At 37.0% G+C, this 20311-nt stretch overlaps 1 long non-coding RNA gene across 1 annotated transcript in view; it reads left to right on the forward strand.

Moving 5' to 3' along the window:
• LOC124171443 overlaps window positions 1-18551 on the forward strand; it is a 74357-nt gene extending 55806 nt beyond the window's left edge. The window contains exon 3 of the long non-coding RNA XR_006867717.1: window positions 18409-18551. This is a non-coding gene — a long non-coding RNA (uncharacterized LOC124171443). The remainder of the gene's footprint in view (window positions 1-18408) is intronic.
• Window positions 18552-20311: the final 1760 nt, after the last annotated feature.

Raw genomic sequence — 20311 nt, forward strand, 5'->3', positions numbered from 1 at the left:
ACTACCTAGTTCATAGCTGTTATTTAGGCTTCAGAATTAGCGAATAATTGCTCTTGTTAAATCTCAGTTACTCAGTTAATCTCGTGAATGAATCGGGTAAATCTGTTCAAAAGCTAATATGCTTATCAATAATTGAGCTTCAGGTCCTTCGGCGTAAAATATCAGCTTTGTTAACGATCAGCTAAGCTCAACATATATTCACAGCGGATACAGAACTGCTTCAGGGGCTATAAGATATTTATTGTGGTAAAAAAACAAATGAAGACAGATTTACGAATATAATTTTTCCGAACCTGCAGCGTTTTAAGTGCTTTTTACGATTTCACAAACCCTGGATCATTTGCGCACAATATTATCTTGAAATTTTGTGTTTCTTTTTTTACATCTATCCTCGTTTAAATGGTTCTCTCATAGTGTGTGAGAATATTAAGCTGCAGGCGATGCTATCCGCTATTACACTAATAAGCTCATTCCTAAGACTCCTCATATGATCATTTCCTAAAACCAACTTTGCAAAATATTTTTGGCTGTCAATGAAAATTTTAATTAATTAAAAAAAACTATAGTGATATAATTTGAATTTTGAACACTGTAATATTGCGTGCTTTCAGTGTCCCTCCTTTTTCTTCCCTGTGGAAATAAAAATATTTTCTTTTGTATAACAAGTACGCTATGACTTTCCATTGATAATCCTGTTTGGTTTCGGCTGTAGCGCATCCCATTTCACGTTATTTTACAATCGCAAAAAATTAATAACTGATTGGTCCACAGTCAATTGGAGATCATTGCTTGATTACAGGTGGATTATCTCTTATTTTAAAATTTCAACACAGGTAATAAAGCCGACTTGGATCAATTTATTGCCATGTCTGCTTTGAATTAATGAGGGGAGGTAACGAAAATTTGATTCATGTTGTTTAATTTATGTTATGAGCATGAAAATAAAATTGATCCTTGATTATGATAAACAATTTCCTGGAAATGAGCGTATTTTTTAGTTTATTAAGATTTATTTTGTAAGTTTTAATTTATGAGGATCAATTCGCTGCAATCGTGTCATGCAAAAAATATTCCCTTGAAAATGTGATTTCTGTCGAAGTGAACTCTTAGGCACTTGCTTTCGATGCAAAAAGCTTGCAAAAAAAATTTAAATATTACATGGCCATCGCAGTGAGTTATTTTAGTAAGCAAGTTGTTCAGCCGATCGGAAATTCCTTTACTTGTCACGTTTTAGCAAAGGTTTCGAGTTTCTTTTGGAGTGCGATTCTGATTTTTAGGATGGTAACACTATGATAGGTTACGAGTCCGTCATCGTCAGTCAGAGAGACACCGGGTGCAAATTAAACACTTCGGAGAATTGTTTTGTCCTCATTCACTGCTTCACTCTCGTTTTTTATTTCACCCGTTATTTTCAGTGCTGAGATGATCCTTTTGGTTTGAATGTACTTCTGTCGCGCGTATCGAGAGCGATGTTTAGCCTTTCATCGATGGTGTAAATATGCGTGAACAAACCCCCCAACTCACGTTGTAATTTCCCTCCGTTATCGATAGCAATTTTTGGAGAGGAATTGTCAATGAAAATCTACCGTTGATAAAAACGAAGTCAACTTTGATCACCAACTAATTGCTTCTCTTTTATCGAATGGTGTGGGACTAGCTAGGGAATTAAGTCATACCCGCATCGTGTTTAATATTTATAAGCTGATGAAAAAGTGACAAAGAAAGCTCAGTTTTCAGCATTTTCATCGATTTATGTGAATATTTTATTGTATTTTTTCCGCGCTAATAATACCTTGCTTTTAGGAGGCTTTGAGTGGCTAACGTGTCCAAAAAACGAGAGGTAAACTAAAAATGGCACCATAGCACCGTTTTAGGTCATACTCATCCTTATTTTACCAAATTATCTTGAATTAGCAGTGCCAATCGTACATTTTAAGCTCATCAGTGGGTATCTAAAATTCTTTTTCGATTCCTCAATGCAAAATGAGGATTTTGATATACAAAACAAGTGATGTATACTACCAGCCATAAAATGAAAATAATAGCTGTAGAGGAAATAATATAACATCCAAATTGTCCTTCATTACCTGAATTTCACCCCAGAAGTAATTGTAATCAATAAAATCGTTTACATTAGCTTTCTTGCTATAAATTTCCTTCAAAAAACTGAAACTATTACGTCAGAGTAAAGACAGTACTCAACATACAAAAACGTATGAGCATTTGTGAGCGGACGACTGTCTTTTTATAAGAAAATTCAGTAGCATGAATGACGAGTGAAAAATCACCTATGGATAGATGTTTGCGGGTACTATCCCATCACCTTCCAAGTTATATACTATATTATCATTGCAAATATTTTGTGAACTTGGAAAGCAAAATGAGAAAATATGGGAATGCCTGTACTCGTTACATCCTTAGCTGGGATTTTTTATTCTTTCCAACGCACAAAATCATCACATTATAGGGAAAAAATATCAATTTAAAAATTAAAACTGTGGCTAAGATTATTATTTTAAAATTTTAGCCATAACAAAAGTAGAAAAATCAAAGGCAAATGCTAAATACTTATATATTTATGAAGGCAGTCTTCCAATATGCCAGACCTTCATGGCTGCCAACAGCTGTGCCTCAGGTGCATAATCTTATGTGTTTAATTGTTAGATTAAACATATTTTTTAATGTCAACAATGGATGACTCTTTCATTAAACTTTAAAAAAGCAGGAGTTTACTTTATATTTTAATTGACTCAAGTGCATATCCTCCCAGGTATAGTGCATATCCTCCCTCGGGCACTTTTGCAGTTCGCCTTGCCGAAGTTACGCCACCACCGAACTTAGAATAGCAGAATGTTTTCTTTGTGGTTGTCTCCACCATGATTTCTATGAGGCAATTTGAACTTATTTCTATCCTTAATAGTTATTAAAATTCTAATCGCATATATTCCGCTAAAACGGGTGCTTCATATCTCTCGTATTTTTATGCTATCTTAGTAATTAGCTTTATCTGAAGGTGCTGCATAAATAATGCTCTAGATACCTAATCATACTATTCTTTTCATATATGCCTCATTATACACCTCGAATGGCATAGCATATTTACGTTTTTTATGCTCCTATTACAACGCGTCTCAACTGAGAATGTGGGAATAGGTTGCGAAACATATAAAAATATTCTGAAGTTCCCTTCCTTGCTTCAATGTTTGCTGTCTTCAGTTTTACTGTGTTATAAACCAGATAATCAAGTATTTTAGTAGCTTTTAATACTTAAAATGTACCAGGTGCCATTAGTCATGCTATTTTTCGTGGAAGCTTCATATGGATGGCTGTTTACTTTGAGCTTTCTTGATTTACGATTAGTATCTAACGGATTTTGCTAGTCGCCGCGTGATTTACTTATTTTTCGCTCTTTTCATAAAATTTTAACTGAAAAAAATACAGTAGGTAGAATACAGTAGGTAGGTAGAATTCTATGACATGACTATAGTAATCGGTACATTCTATTTCGTTCATGTGCAAGAAAAAAGAAAAATTGCCATGCGAGATTCATAGATTCTCGTGATACTCGCACTAAAGTGAAAATGGTATCACTCGCTAAGCGAGTGTGATACCCGCATATTATCCTTTTCAACTTTTTAAATTTATAATCCTGTTTCTTTCCCCCTATGTCCAATATTTATGATAAATTTCAAATTCACATGTAATTGAAAAGTAATGGCCATGGTGTTCGGGACTCTCTCACATGCACTCACTGGAAGCCTTACTGAATTTCGAAATTGTACGGGGAGTAAAAAAAAGAAATACAGAAGAATTTTAAGAAATCCAGTGTTTTTTTTTGGTGAAATTGAATAAAGCATTGACCTCCTGAACACTATTCTCATCCTACTTCCCCAGGAGCCTTGTTTCTGGCACATATACTGTGATATTTGATCCCCACTTTTCACGTTGTTCCCTTTCTTCAAAAGAAGAGTAATCAAGCACAATTTTAAGTTCGAAATGAACTCACTTCCTTCTCTCGTTCCAAAGTTTTAAGCTTTATTATCCAGAAAAATACATTTTATAGGAGTTGATAATTTGGATTCTCATTTTGAATAAATCACCATGATGTCATAAGTCGCGTTAAATTCATTGTCGATCGCCTGCTCTTGGGTTTATTTGAAGTACCATTTCTCTCTGTCCTGCTTACTGCCATAGTATTCATATTTAAAAATCGCGTTACTTCACATGAGTAGGTCCGTCCTGGGAGAGATGGTATCCTTTACGATGAATGTAATTTTTCCCATCACTTGTCATCGCGAGTACCTAACTCTGAGTGATTAGCAACGCGATCCTTCGCTTCCATCCAAGCATTCAGATTTGAAAGCGCGGAGTATGGCTATTATGACACTGTCTATTTCCTTTCTCTTGTTCCTAACGGTTTCAATCGCATATCCTGTTTATGACTATAGCTCAGAGACGTGTTTAGCGAAGTGATCGGACTTAAGTGAGATTGAAATTTTTCATACCCACACTGAAATGAGCCATCGTAATTAGTAGCCAAAATTCTGATTGCACTCACAACATTCGCTCGTAATGAAAAATGATCTGAATGAATCCGATCAGCGTTCACCACATCACGCTACTCATTACAGTGTTTTTAATTGGTGTTGATATCCTTCGATCGATGAAGCAGGTCTACATATTTTACGTAATTTCTCGTTCTTCCTTTTCTTCTTTTGTCCCTTATGCACCCTGTTTTCTTGAAGAATAATAGCAACGTGTTATTTTATCTTAATTTATCTTCTTCGGGGATTTTTTCTTCGTTTTTCTTCTTTTTGCATAACATTTAATTATTATCTCATTTAATCCTTTTGGAACCTAATATGTAAATATAAAAAAATACAAAAGGCTCCTATGCCCCTGAGGCATTAAGTTCCAACACGTTGAAAAACCAAAATAAATTTGTAGTTTTAATTTTACGATAGCCATAATGTTTACTAACAAAATTTGTTTTTACTCTCACTCAGGGCCATTGGTGATAAATGTTTTCTTTTTCTTACAATAATGAATACATTATTTGAAAAAATACGGTTTCTTGACATTATAAAAGCTCAAAGTTTTAATTCTCTTTTTTGACCCCACTAGCCAGCTGTTTTTTGTTGTTCCCTCTTGTCAAGAGGACTTTACATGATGGCAACTTCAACACAACTCTTACAACAACTTACCACAGGATTTCATCTATTCCGTAATTCTTTAATTAAATTGTCATAATTATTCGTGGTAATTTAGTGGAATACACAATCCAAACATCTCCAATTTTTTTATTTCCGGCTCAATGTGAGCTAGCATCAGTCCTCTTTTTCACGCGATTCTCAACTCGTCCATCCTTCCCATATCAGGGAGATTTCCACTCACTCTGAAGCCCAGTGCACGAAAAGTCGGCGGGATATATTATACCTCCCGTTGAAGTAGGCCCCCCCACGTCGAAGCAAGTTGGAGGCCGTCTTTGCCAAAAGCGTCTGTTGAACCGACGGAGCACCCATTCTCCATTAGTGCGGTCCCAACCCGCCCTTCATGCACCCAACCCATTGCGGAGCTACGAAAACATTCTGCATGCATTCGTTTATTCGCTCGCCCAGCCTCAGAAACACTCTCCTCTGGATGGCTGAAGTACCGCGGGCCCTATTCAACGTTCCATTAAGTCTCCCGCGGCCGGACCACATTTCGCCGCCGCGGACAAAGTCGCTAAAGCCGCATTTACATTCATCGCCAACCGCTCTATTCGACAATTTACTTTTCCAAAAAAAACTTCCACCCATTGCCGCGGTCTCTTTTAATCTTCTTGTCCATTTCCTTTGGGAATCAAACAGCAGTCTTGTAAAATAAAATCTGTCCCCCAAATTCCGTTGTCGTGCTCAGGAATTTTACAAAAGAGCATCCTGAAGTCTATCCCTAAATATTTTGTCACCAACCGCACAACCACAAAATGGGTTTATAAAAGTCGCAACTCGCGTCGCTGATGGACAAATTGATCTGACTTTAACGGGAAAATAAGGTATAATTAGAGGTGTCAACCGAAATTTTATTTTATCAATAAAATTCATAACTTATCAATGTTCTTACTCCTGCAAACATTATAATAGATGGGAATAGATATAATAGATGGCTGACGTGGGAAAACGTGAATCGCATTGCACTCATCAACGCGCTGCAGACATTTTTGAAAACGGATTAAAATGCGACCAAATTGGTAACAGAAATCAGCCTTCTAGGGGATGGAATTATGCCTCCTCTATGCAGTCCCCTTGGCCGTGCAGTACGTTTTCCTCTACATCCCAATTAATGGTGAAATCGTCAAATCCGTTGCTGCCATTCAAGAACTCAGATCTACTTGGAGTATGACCATTATGCCAATGCATTCAGTCCTTTTTCGTTGTTAGCTATTTCAATTGCACTTACGAAGGAAATTGCGGTGAATAGCACTCAGTTCATCAATATAGAAGCTTTGCTTGTTTTTAGTCGATTCCACCATCTTATCCAAGGAGCAGTTTGTCCGTCATAACAGCTTAGTGGTGCTTCTTAGGACTGTGCCGGGCATCTGTGAGGGAGGCAGTTTTTGCAGGGACCGTCAGATATTCGGTGGCCATGCGCTAGTTGTAGATCGCTGGAGCAATTGGCAAAATTAGTCTTTCAATGCGATACGGAGGATCGGGTTTGTATGCTGGTTAATTTTCCGGCTTAACTCTCTTTGCCCCGGATTCACATACCAACGGTGCCGGAGATACTGCTGGGTGTGATGCCCAACACTGCGTAAATTCTGTGGAACGAGCACTTCAACTGTTTGCGTAAAATACTTAAAGTACCCTCCACACAGCTCCCCGTCCGTCGGATGAGCCGTTTATACGTGGTCCCCTTGGCGCTTTTTGTAAATAGAAGACTTATACTGACGCTGGGTTTTCTATACCCTCTACATCACCCTTTCTCATTTTTATCTATAAATCTCTAATTTTTCATTCATAAACCACCCTTTCACATGTGATTTAAGGTGTAAGTCGCAATAACCTCTCATTTCTTACCACTAGATCACACTTAGGGCGTCATTTAGTAATTGCACTCAATTTTAATTTTCAAGAAAATTTGAGATAACTTACATACCGAGAAGAACGGTAATTCGATTTTTTGCAATAAATAAGGGCTCATAAACTAAACTCCATACGATTGGCCGCATATCAAGGTGGACTTCTGGGTAGTATTTAGAGTATGAATGTAAGGGTTGGAAAACATAATATATTATTTGACAGTAACCTTTCTAACGTAAATAATGTTCAAATTTTAATCTACGTTTAATATATTTGCATATCACAGTGCCATTTATTCAAGATATAATACATTAACTTTTAATATCGTTGTGTGATAGAGATCAGGGTATTCCTGAATTTCCTTCCGAAGGAGAGAGAACACTTAATTTTGGAGAGTGCATTAAAGGGAAAATATTATTCGACTTTAGGCATGGCATTCACCACACTGAAGCGTTGTTGAGTAGGGCTGCCTATGCGGCCACGCACTCGAAAGAAAAGAATTAGGACTGCACAGTGTGCTCTCTTAGCTTCGCATTTCGGAGTCCATATGGATTATAAATTTAGCAGAGAGCATTCTGGGATAGCGGCGCGGATATCGACGCGTCCATGGTTTTTTCTTATTTTTTCAAGTAGTTACATTTATCCACACGATCCATAAAAGTAAGTGATCAATACGCGTTCGATTTTCGTTGAATAAAATACCAGGGAACCTAGTTTCAAACCGCCAAGCTTTCACACGGAATGAATAATTTTGGTCCAACTGGAGTGGTTGAGCATATCGGAAAGCTAAGCACTTTACTGGAGAATACATCTCGGGAGAGAAAAAATTATCGCCACGCCAGAGATACTGCTATGCTTGAATGACGCTGTTTATTTGAGAAAAATCTGTATTTATGTAGTCTCTAGTTATTTTTTTCTTCCATTGTAGGGTTATAAGCACAGTTAGGAGTTTGCGGCGTATCAATTTTTTGGGAAACAATGGGAGAAGTCAGGATCATTTCGTGCAACTTGATTACTGTGATCGTAAAAACTTTTTAAAGGCGTTACAATTTTTGGAAAATAACGCGAGAAGCCTGGATCATTTTGAACAACGTAAAGTGTATACTTCCTTGTAGTGATCATAAAAAAATTTAACGCATTATTTGCGCTCACATTAAATCCACGTAACTTCAATTTATGGTAATATTTCCAGCATGCAAATAACACGAGGCTCCACTTAACAACCTCCTTTACATGGCTGACTTCCTATAGCTATTGGAATGAAAAAACTTTGTAAATTTCACATGAATTTTATTAGCACGACCAGTTTCATCGCTGCGCGACATCATCAGGTGCATATACAGGAAAGCACGGCCTTAAATACCCTGGGATACAAGGGAACGGGTGCTGTATCCCAGGGTATTTAAGGCCGTGCTTTCCTGTATATGCACCTGATGATGTCGCGCAGCGATGAAACTGGTCGTGCTAATAAAATTCATGTGAAATTTACAAAGTTTTTTCATTCCAATATGAGGCAATTTCACGAAGTTACGCCGCAAACCATTCAATTGATTCCTATAGCTAATTGAAGGGGATCGGGTTGGTGTGGTGGCTAGAGTGTTTGCTTCCCATTCGTGAGCTCAGGTTCAAATCCCGGCGGTGGCAGAGATTTTCAGAGACTGCCCGATCCCTGCTTGAATGTTGTGTGGAGAACATTTCAAGCGCAACACTCCGTCCGTCGGATGGGACGTTAAGCCGTGGTACCCTTGGCGCCTTTCGTTAAGAGCAACCTAATGCCGACGCTGGGTCTCCCTCCACCCTGCCTAACCTACCCTTGCCTCATGGCGCAAATGACCTCAGCTGTCGGTCGCCTCCTCCAAATACCATTCCATACTAATTAAAGTTTCTCTTTTCAGTAAGGTTGCTTTTATTTCACGTTTTGAATTGAATCAATGTCGTTCCATTGCAAAAATGAGTCGCATGGAGCTATTCATTCTTTGTGAGAGTACTTTTCATCCACAAGTGCTCACCACAAAATACCTAAGAGGTGGCTTGCGTGGTAAATACGGAATAACTATATGCCTTTTGAGAGCACAGAAGGTGTAAGGTTGCTGTCATCTCATTGAGAACCTCCATCTTCTAAATACGCAATGCCATGAATAGTTGATGGTAAGTGGCGTTAAGTTGGAAAGAAGCATTATGAATTATTGAATTGAATCAATATCGTTCCATGGCAAAACTTAGTTATTCATTCTTTAAGACAGTCCTTCTCATTCACAAGTGCTCGCCACCGTAATTAGGCTTGAGGTGGTTTGTTTGGTAAATACGGAATAATTATATGCCCATTAAGAGCACAGAAGGCGCAAGGCTGCTGTCATTCGTATGAGCAACTCAATTTCCTCAATATCCGTTATGCCATGACTAAGTTGGTAAGTGTTGTCAAGTTGGAAATAACCATTATGCTTTCTCGGATAAATCGATTCTCTGGATTATTTGCCGTTTTTAAAGTCTACTATGAAATATTAATAGCATTTAATATTTAAGAGGCATTGAACAACCAATAAAGGGAATATAAATGTCAAATTCGAAAAAATAAGGATAAAGCCTCTCAGGGAATTGAAGAGAGAACTTTGATTAGAGCAGGGGTGATTCGCAAAATTTACTATTAAATCTAACCTTAACCGGTAGAATATCTTTAATATCATTAGCAGCAGCTATGATAATAGCAAAGATAATAATTAGGAATGCTTCATACTCTTCTCTGTGTGACATGAACACAACCTTTTGAAACCCACGCTGCTAAGTGCGTATTCATTAACAAAATTCTCCATGAATAACCTTAACCTGTAGGATAATTTTAATAATAATAGCAACATATATGATGATAACAATGATAATGATAATCAGGGATGCTTCATACTCTCGTTTTAGAGCATTTTTTCATGTGTGGGAAAAAGGCGCTTTTGTATTCGGCTTGTCTCTGTATACATGAGGGGGTGAGTAGCTAAGGGGGACAAGTGAATTATTTTCTATACAAGAAGAACTATGAAAAACTTGGAAGCTAAGGGATACAAGTGAGTCTCTTTTCTGTGCTGACATCAAGTGGAAAATGAAATGCACAACTACATATCAAGTTGGACTCGGATGTTTTCTACTCCTAATTTCCGTACCCAACAATGTCCTCACTTTCACGTCACTTTACAAAACATAATGCAATGCAGCATGAATTCGATGGTGGTTCTAGGTTTGGTATGGAATGGCATTTCCACAAACATACGAAGATGCCCAGGTCTCGAATCCACGACCTTAGTCTGAGGCTTTGTTTGTTTAGACATGATGAATGTTTTGCGATTTTCGCGAATTTTGCAAAAAAAAACTTCGATAATTTTTATTTTGGTGCTAGGTATAAGTTTTCAGAAGAAATTTCGGTTAATTTTATTGTACCCATCGCAGCGTAATAAACTAATCGCAGTTTAATATACTAATCGCGGTAAAAAACTGATATATAAAGGAGAAAATGCGCTGTATGCCACTCACTGTGGAGAGCAATGATCTATTTCTTAACCTATGCTATCATGTTTATTAGGAGGGGGGATAGGTGAAATATTTTACCCCAATTTTCGCTGAGGAGCGGCTCAGCAGAGATGAGTGGGTGCACTAAGGGGTCGCCTCAAGGATGGATTCGGGGTGGGGAGGGTGTTGGGAGCAATTGGCGCTGTGCCCAAGAAGTCAAGTCACCACTCGCTCTTGCTCGTGACGGCTTACTTTGAGGCGGTCCTTATTTGCTTTGTCCTGAGCTATCGACCAACAGCTTGAACCGATATTTTTTTGTGAACAAGTCTGTTAAAATTAACAAAGCAGAGAGCAATTATGAGACTTTTCTTCGCTCTCTCTTGGATGCAATTGTTATTTTATATATTTTTTAATTTTTTTCTTTTTTCTGTTCGTTTCAGTCATTTTAAGTGGCCATAAAAGTACACTCTTATTTCTTGAGGTGTGGAAAGATGCAATACCTCCCCTTATTAGCATGAGTGTTGTTATAAATGTTAGTTATTATTTGTTTATATGCAGTCTATTTTTTGTATTATTCTTTGCCATTAGAATGTCAGTAATCTAAAGCTGGGAAATGAACTACCCCTTATTAATTTATTTCTCAATGTCAGTTATTCCAGCGGTTGTGGTAACCTCTGTGGCTCATTCACATGCTTTTATTTCCCGAATTTTAAAGTTCTCCAGTGACTTCACCACAATGTTTACTTTTGAAAACTGTTACAGCTTAGCAAATCTATCCAAGCTGAAATAATTTTTCTTATGCCTTCCGGGCGTGTTTTTGCCTCAAGTCAGAACATGAGCCAGTTTAGTATTTAGGAGAGGTAACATCGTGATGATCGTACGTTGGGTATGCTAAAAAATATTTTCCTTGAAACTCCGGATGTACAACGAGTTTTAGCGCTTCTATTTCAAGCTTCGTTGAAACCAAATACGGACTTGTTTTTATGCATATTTAAGTACGCCTGGTAACCAGAATTGAAAGAATTATGCATGCAAAATTTTAATGAGGGCCAAAATAAAATCCACTTTAACATTTTAAAAATGTATAAAAGACGCTTCTCCTACCACTAATGATTTTAATTTTCCTTGGATTCCATTTTCTTACTAGCTAATCCTGAAACACGTATAGGGATGACTTTTATTTTAATTGTTTACTTTCATTTCATTTTAATATATTTGGCTGATTGAAATTTCTTTCTCTAATTTAACAAGCTTGAATCAAAAGATATAATTTTTATCTCAGCAAAAATGTTGGCACAAACTTATATCAGCGTAAAATAAAAGTCTATAATTCGAGAAAAAGCTTGAATGAACTCGTCTTAAAATTCGGGGTCGGTGGTATGAGAAAGTTTTTATTCTAAGATTATGCAGTTGCGCATTTTTGCAGGAACAGACCATCTCAAAATGAAATCGGATTCTTACTGGCGAGTTACTGAATTTCTTGAATCTATAGGTGTTAAATTGCGTTAAGCTTGGATTTCATGTCTCATGTAGCCTCTTGCCAATTCTTCTTTCTCTTCGAAGCTGACATATATCGTTTCAAAACCTTGAGTATTGTCACTAGATGAAATAATAGTCTTGAACTAGATAAGAATATGAGACTACTTTATGACAATATGTGAGTTTTTTTGTTAAATTCTTATTATTTAAAATTTCTGTCGTCAATGCTTGAGTAAATAGTTAGCTTAAACCTTCGTGTTACTTAGCAATTTTAGTGTGTACCTGCTAACATTGCATGGGAAACTCAATGGGAGACGGTTAGAAACACATGACTATATTACGTGTGTTTATTATTACGTGTGTTTATTAAGAGACCAATCAAGCAGGTTTATCTGTGTATCTTTACCGTAGAACTTATGCGTTCACGATTTACATGCCTTGCTGAGTTAAGTGAAGAGTTCTCGGGATCGCCACCGGGTCAGAAACTCCATTTCTGTCGACGTTTCGATGACCGAGTCGGACATCGAAACGTCGGCTGATATGGAGTTCCTGACCCGGTGGCGATCCCGAGAACTCTTCACTAAGTCCATTCGCCGAGAAAGCACGAAATCTTCCTTACTGAGTTGTTTGAATTTCCATTTGTGAATGCGGTACAATGAATCAAAAGACATCCTTCGGGAACATTAAGCAGGCTTTATCAACAATATGGAATAATATCTAGCATCATCAAAAGCTTATTAATTTGTAAATTCTTTTTGTGCAGGAATTGATTTACAAATTTAGCTGTCTGATATATGAAAAAATTTACGACAGCTCTTTTAACTTCTTAAATATGTGTTCCAATATTATTAAGATTATTTAATAAAAAACAATTTCTCCTAAAATCGTGAAAAAAATATCTCCTGGACGCGTGGATAGTGACTGAAATTTCGTTACGATAGGAGGTTGAAACGAGTGGTGTCTAATTTGGCACCCATGGTGCTTAAAGGATCCCTCAGCCCGTTTTTATCAGCTTTCTGTGTCAGTTGAGGGTAATTTTAGTACTTCCGTATCTAGAATCTATTCCAACTCAACATTGCTGTAGAATTTAATACATAAATATCATCACCGAATTAACTAATTCCTCTGAAAACTACATGGTTGAAAATGAGATAATCATTTACTTAAAATGCGTGTAAACGGAAAAAAGTCACCTTGGGCACTGGTTTCTCTTGGATGATCGTCGTGCCTACTCAAGGGTGCAGTCTGGGTATATTTCCCGGAGCCCTCAATTTTGAGCCGCCCCATTCAACTTTGGAATGAACCAATAGGTATAGGAAAGCGTGAATCAATGCGCCACACATTGAGCTTATTTTCATCGTAATGCATCACGAATGTTCGCCTCAAGGGACGTACTCTAAAGCTTACGCTCTGCCAATCCGATGAGAGGTTCTACGAGTGGATGCGACGCCGACTTTCACACGATTTTTCGTTGGCGCAGTCGAGTAGAAAATCTCAATCATCCGTACTACCATACCACCATAAATTATTTTGGCGCTCAGTCAATCACAGAAATCACAGAAACATCATATTAGAAAAAGAGAACTTACCCTTTTTATACACATCAATCGAATAGATATACATTTATGTCTGCGTAGAAGTTCTTTTTCAAAAACTGTGCGCAGGTTTAATTTTTATATTTACTGAACTTTTTCGCCAAATAAGATACAGTCGGTTGGTATGCTGTCGCGGATAATACAAGGTTCGGCAGCAACCACAACTTTTCGTGATTTCCGAGACTCAATAACTGAAAACAGACCCCATGTAATATTCGTGGAACATTGGAACTAATGGCCAATTTCATCCCATGAGATATAATTCTAGAAGTGACTAAAGGCTTTATGTCCATAAGTCTCTAAGTGACTTCATGTCAGACTCTTCTCCATTTCAAGCATGATTCAGCTAGGTGAGGTTCTTCCAATTGGAAATATTGTATAGGAAATGTGATTTGTACAGGAAACCGTTTGGAGTGGCCAGAATTCCAGCCCGGATTTCCTAATTGCCGGTCAGGTATGTGTTCATTCAATCCTCTAAGCCATGAGATTTGATCTTGGAGAATTTTTAATTGGCTGTTAATAGCTTTCCAGACGTGCGCGTAAATACGTAAAACGATACTTGACTCATGCAGAAGTTTTAGTTGCCAAGATTTTTTTTCTAATAAGGTCTTACAGTTAGCAGCTAGAAAAATAATTGAATAATGCATAGCCGTATCTCATCTAATAGTTTGCTATAAAATAGACAGTCAACTTAATATTTTACATAGAATGTTGGTCATCTATTTGAGAAATGTGAATTGTTTTCCCTTCAGTGTCTTTTAAATTCTCTTTCCATTTGATTCGATTCTATTACTATGCAGGGGTGGATTCAGGGGTGGGAAGGGGGTCATGACCTGGGTCCGGGGAGTATGGAATACTCCTATGGGAGAGGGGTGTTCTCCCGTGTAAAATGCTTTTTTGGGAGTGCTACACTCTACCTTAAATATGGCTGAAACTTCTCTCACGTTTGGGACTTGTAGCCATGCATTTGCATATACATTCCATTCACTCCTTTACAAGGATACAAAAACTGTTAATCTAATAAAAATTGAAATGTGTTATACATTTTTGCGGGCTGGGTTTCATGACCTCAGTGGTCCCCCTAAATCCGCCTCTGCCACTGTGCCGTATGTGATTTTATTTCTGGCGTATTGCTTTTTAATATATGATTCCGTGTCTTTAGCATTCCTTTTAAGCCGAAAAAGGCTTTTTCCTCCATAAAGGCCTGGTTACATAAGACACTAACACGCAAAAGTTAATGTCTAAATGAATGACCACGAAATTGCATCGTGTAGCCACTAAACTTATGTGAACGTATGATAATATAATAGAACCTGTTCTAATTTGGTTCATGCATTCGTCCATGTTCCGTTCCGGTCCAAAAAAGTAATTCACGCAATCAGCCATTAGCTCGTACGTGTCAACGTCCGGTGTAACCAGCCCTTAAGAAACTGGAGGTAATGTAGCAATCGCTCGTCAAAACTGGGTCTGATTTTATTTCTGGTATGTGGCTAATATATGATTTTGTATCAATAGCAATAATTGCGAACCGAAAAAATATTTTGCATCCGTAAGAAATGTAGGTAATGTAGCAATCTGTCGTCAAAACTGCGATGAAAATGACTGCATGGGAGCCATATCGGAGGGGAGAGAGTGTAATGTAATGCGGAGGTTCCTCGCTCTTCCCGAGTCATCTTGACTGGACTGACACCGCTCGACGAGCGGTTCATGATTCCAGTGGCAGTGGCGGAGGTGGGGGCGAAATTGAGCACGTTCGCGTCGTAGCCGCCGCGGCATGCCTATCTACGTTGTTTCGAAAATTGCGACAGCGCTTGGCTGGCGCACATCGCTGAGCGCGTGGTATGGATCCCAGCGTACCCTCAACGAGACCGCTCCTCCCTTTAAGGAAGTTGCACCCGCGATGCGAAGCATATGTCATTTTCATGGATGTTTCGAGGTACGTACTTTATAGGATGACGGCCACAAAAATGCTTTCGAAGCTATCTCGTATGGAACTTGCATTTCAAAATCCTCATATTTATGCACGCTCATATGGCAACTAAACATGCGTATAATTTTGATTAATGTCAATATATGTCTGTTGTTTTGACACAAAAACACCAATATAATATTGGTAAAAACCCTGAAAATGGTGATAAAAATGAAATTTAGGCTCTTCAACAAGCATCTTGTTATTTTTATAACTCAGCGCATTTGAGATAGAAGTTGTAATGACGTGAATTTTTCCTTTGCATACACCATTATTGACTGATATTAATTTTTTTTCTTATTCGATGACTACATTTTAGATTAAACCCTGAATATTAATGGCAATATTTCTTTTAGTTAAAATTGTGATACCTCTGAAAACATTTTATTTCTCATTTGTTTTTGGGACATGATTTTTGCGCTACTACTGAGACACCGAACGCATTTGTTGATGACGCCAGTGTGGCTGGAAGGCTTCATTCTTGAGAAAGCTATAGCTGTAACAATAAGCTACCTCATTCATAAATTGAGAAACTGCTCATTGTTAGTGATGTACCTCGTAGAAAAAAATATTCAAACTCTTTTGGTGTAAACAAGAATTAATTTTTCCGAATGAAATCCAGCATAATAAGGTGATTCAAGCTCAATAATGAACTATTTGTAATATGACTATTTCTATTGTGTTGGTATATTATTTATTAGCCTTCAGTTATTTTCGCCAGCTGAAATTATAAAAAATAACTATTTTTCAGGTGTTTTTGTATGCGCTAGTACGAATACACTTGGGCCAGTATCCTTCAAGGGTGCCTAACATTTGCGGGTAAAGACGCAGTCACGCTAAACAAAGTTAATAGTTGAAGTTAAATGGCAAAGTATTGGAGCGACATAATCAACATGAGGTCATTTGTGACTGTAAATATATTGATTTGCGAGAAGAAGAGTTTCTCGCTATGAATTACCAAATGGTTACCGAACATAGGCGTAAGTTTCTTAGGGCATAAAAGCTCATCATTTAAAATTTATGGGTGATTTTTGAAGGAATAGGGGATAGTTAGGGTTCCGGTCAGTATTTCTTAATTGCTCGAGGGATATTCTGAAGTAAGGTCATGAATACACTTTTATGTGATAACAGGGGTGGCATATTCGTTCCAATTTTATCGTGTTCAATCAAAGAACCCCTAAATTTCTCTGGTATGACGTCATCATTATTCCATTGTCTACCTTCTCAACAGGTACCTTTCAATTCTCAATATTTAAAATTGAATTATTATGTTCATAATGCAACCCTTCGTTACATTCGTTCACATTTTTCTCCTCAGGGGAGTAGTAAATATCTTTGTCCATATTTCCATTTTCTCAACAGCTTATTGCAGCACATTTTTTCTGCTTTATTCATGAAACTAATGGTAAATTGCGTTACAATATCATATATCACACTAGTAACCCAATTTTTTGTGGCCTCGGTCAAAAATAAATGATCTTTCTCTAACGCACTCTACGTAACTCATCTGACAGTCGTTCTAAATTTGCATGTGATGATAAAAACCATCAACAATGTTTTCTTATGTATTCAAAATGGCATTTCTCTGTATCATTGAGTCGTATGTTTAAGAACGCTTGTCGTGATTTCAGGCATATGAATGGAAATTTCTCAGAAGTTGGACTCAGAGTCTCTTCTCCCCTAGGTTCCAGTTACTAAAGTATTAAAAGAACTCATTACTCTACTAAAATGTCATCTCTTCCTCAAAGATTCAAATTGAAACTCATCTAGATGAAGTGTGGGATTATTTTTCGGTCGTGTTTGTGTTATAACTCCAAGGAAGACAGTGGTTATGCTAGTTTCTTAATTCACTAAAAAGAGCTGCAGAACTGATTTCATTTTTTATTTTGAGTTAAATATTTCTTGCTTTCCATTGCATTGGTTTTTCCCTTACTTGTAAATTGAATTTAGCATCATAACAATGCTATTTCTTCCTTTATTCCCATTTTCATCAATATCGGGGTATTTATCCCCACAAAAATTGACTAATACATTTTTTTGAGTTTTCAGTATCACCATTTACAAATCCTAAAATTAGGATCTGATTATATCATCAGGCAAAAGATGAATGAGCTGGTAATTGAAGGGTTTTGTCACATTATGACGCTCACATTCACGATATGCTCATTCATTTTTTTCTTGAATATAGGATTTTGAGAAGTAAGGAGCTATTTATATTACTGCCAAGAAGTTTTGTTTAGTTGAGGTAGAGCCACAGATATCAGAGAAAGAGAAAACATTTCCACAAGATATTTAGCGGTCAATAGGGTAGTCAACAATCGGTATGAATTTATAAACACTTTTTAGATCTGATTCTTCTTGTGTAATCAGCGCGGTGCAACGAATGAATTTAAAATATGAGTGTTACTCTTTCGTATCGTACTATTTTTGTAGCGGAATATACAAAAAAATCTCTGCTCGCTTTTCCGTGTTGTTGTTTTTCGGTGAAATTCAGTGGTAATTTCAGGAAAATTGGGATTCAATTGAGTATTGAATTATGATTATGTTTCAGTGGTATAGTTAAAAGATACCCACTTGTACGATTTATAGATATTTTTTTATAATTTTTTATCCCGAAATTTTTCATTTTTGTTTTTACCTACCCAAGTAATTATAAAAAACTTGGCTTGGTAGTTGTTTTTTTTATTAAAAGACCTAACCAGTGTTACAATGATAATTGAAGGGTTTTGCCATAAATGATTCTAGTGAGTCCATGCAGCCATTGTGGAAAGTGCGTAAAGCCATTGAAACACTGAATTCGTTTGCATTTACACAGGCGCAATCAGCGATCGAGTTTTAGAGAGGATTCTATCTCCCCCCTGCTATGGCTACGTGAGTCTGGAGCCTGTGTCTGCCCACTACTGTGTGCAAGTTTGGATTGGCATCGCATCTGGTCTTCAACACCCGTTTAAGAAATGGAGAGAGGTATGGAGTGTGAAGTTAAAATTATATTTATTTTTGTGTTCTAGCCATTACATTTACGTTAATATTTAATATCATAGTGTAAACAGATATAATTATTAAACTTTTTTATTCCAGAGTTGTTCTTGCATGGTTTTATTGGGTTTTTAACGATTTTTATGATATTCTTCGTAATTGGGAAAAGTTATCTTCTTATTCAAATTATTTCCTTTCTCTGATTACGCTTGAGTTCAAATTGAAATTTCGTGTGTTTTACACCTGTATCTGATATTCTGAGCTCATATGTAATCAGAAGTTTGGAAATTCACATTTTAGGTGATCATGCCCCCTATGCTCTATCCCCTGCTTTTCAGTGTATCACTAACAGCTAATGCTAAATCACCAGGCGATGAAACTGTTTTTGGCTTGGTGTATTGCCGTCTTTCCTAACTATTAATATATAATATTATAATACTAATAATAATCATTCTTATGACTCTCTCCTGATAAGTTAAAGTTACGATAGTGGTCCCAATCATAAAATTAATCACTTATTAGGGGATATTTTGAAATTTAAACTATCTTTCACTTCTTTGAGGTTTTTATTGAGTTTCGTGATCGCCCAAAGTCCTACATTGAAGCCATTTTATTGGTTATCTAAATTGTTCACGATGTTAAGTCATACTGTAAAAACCCAACAGTCAGGTAAATCAATTCTCACAGGAATTTTTATCATAAAAATTTTAATATACTGTAATGAGAATATTTTTTTATTTTAACGCGTTCTGTACATCATTTTTTAATTTTACTCTTTCAAAACTTTATACTTTGATCAAACAGTACTTGATGCTTATTTATCAATGTACTTGATAACTTCTGCTTGCCATTCTTGAAGGAACTCATAATTTTTCTGTCTTCCAGCTTTCTTCAAACCTTCTTCATAGGTCATGGATTTTACCTCTTGGTATTTTTCCATTGGAATATTGTAAGTTTCCTGGAAATATAAGTGCCTGAAAAGTTAGAGCATGTTGCAATTTGAATATTTTTGAATCTCTAGGGAAGAGTTGGAGTTTGCAAATGCACCAGCACCCTTGGAAAAAGAACATTTATCAAGGCAAAGTAAGGCAAATCCAACGCAAAATGTTTTTCTTTTAAAATTTTTTACATAGACCATAGTCATTGGACTTGAGACATTGTTATTAGGAGTTTAGGAGAGATGATTAAAAGATCACTATTGATTAAGCATTTACTATACTTAAACGTTTAAAACTACGAATACAATTTAAATATGATGGTGTTATCAAATAGCATTTTTGTAGTCTCTGGAATGGAAGGCATATCTTTCGTAAGTCCTCCTGTTTGTACGTGTTATTAATTTTCTTCATTCAGTGTTTGAATGAGGATCTCCATTGTACTATAGTTATACACTTCCCGCGTGTCGCTAATTGCGAGGTGGCCCAGGGAAAGGAACTTGCCCCCTACCCTGATTCTGTGATATTCTTATGTCTTTGGCTTAGTCTCGGGTGAGCTCTACTCTCACCAATCCAAAAAAAACTTCGTGTTGAGTTATCGAATGTGTGTCAGAGTCACATATTGGGGCACTAATTTTTGGGGCCAATACCACCATAGGCATCCCACAGACACTCTCGTGGGCTGCTCACGAAACTATCCGGGAGTGTGCGTAATCTCAATCGCGTTCTCCATAATAATCGGGGATTTCCATTTTAATGAGGGCCAAAGTAAGATCGAATCACGCCATTACATAGCAAATTGATATT

The sequence above is a fragment of the Ischnura elegans genome, chromosome X (genome assembly GCF_921293095.1).
Source record: "Ischnura elegans chromosome X, ioIscEleg1.1, whole genome shotgun sequence".
In the NCBI taxonomy this organism is placed as follows: Eukaryota; Metazoa; Arthropoda; class Insecta; order Odonata; family Coenagrionidae; genus Ischnura; species Ischnura elegans.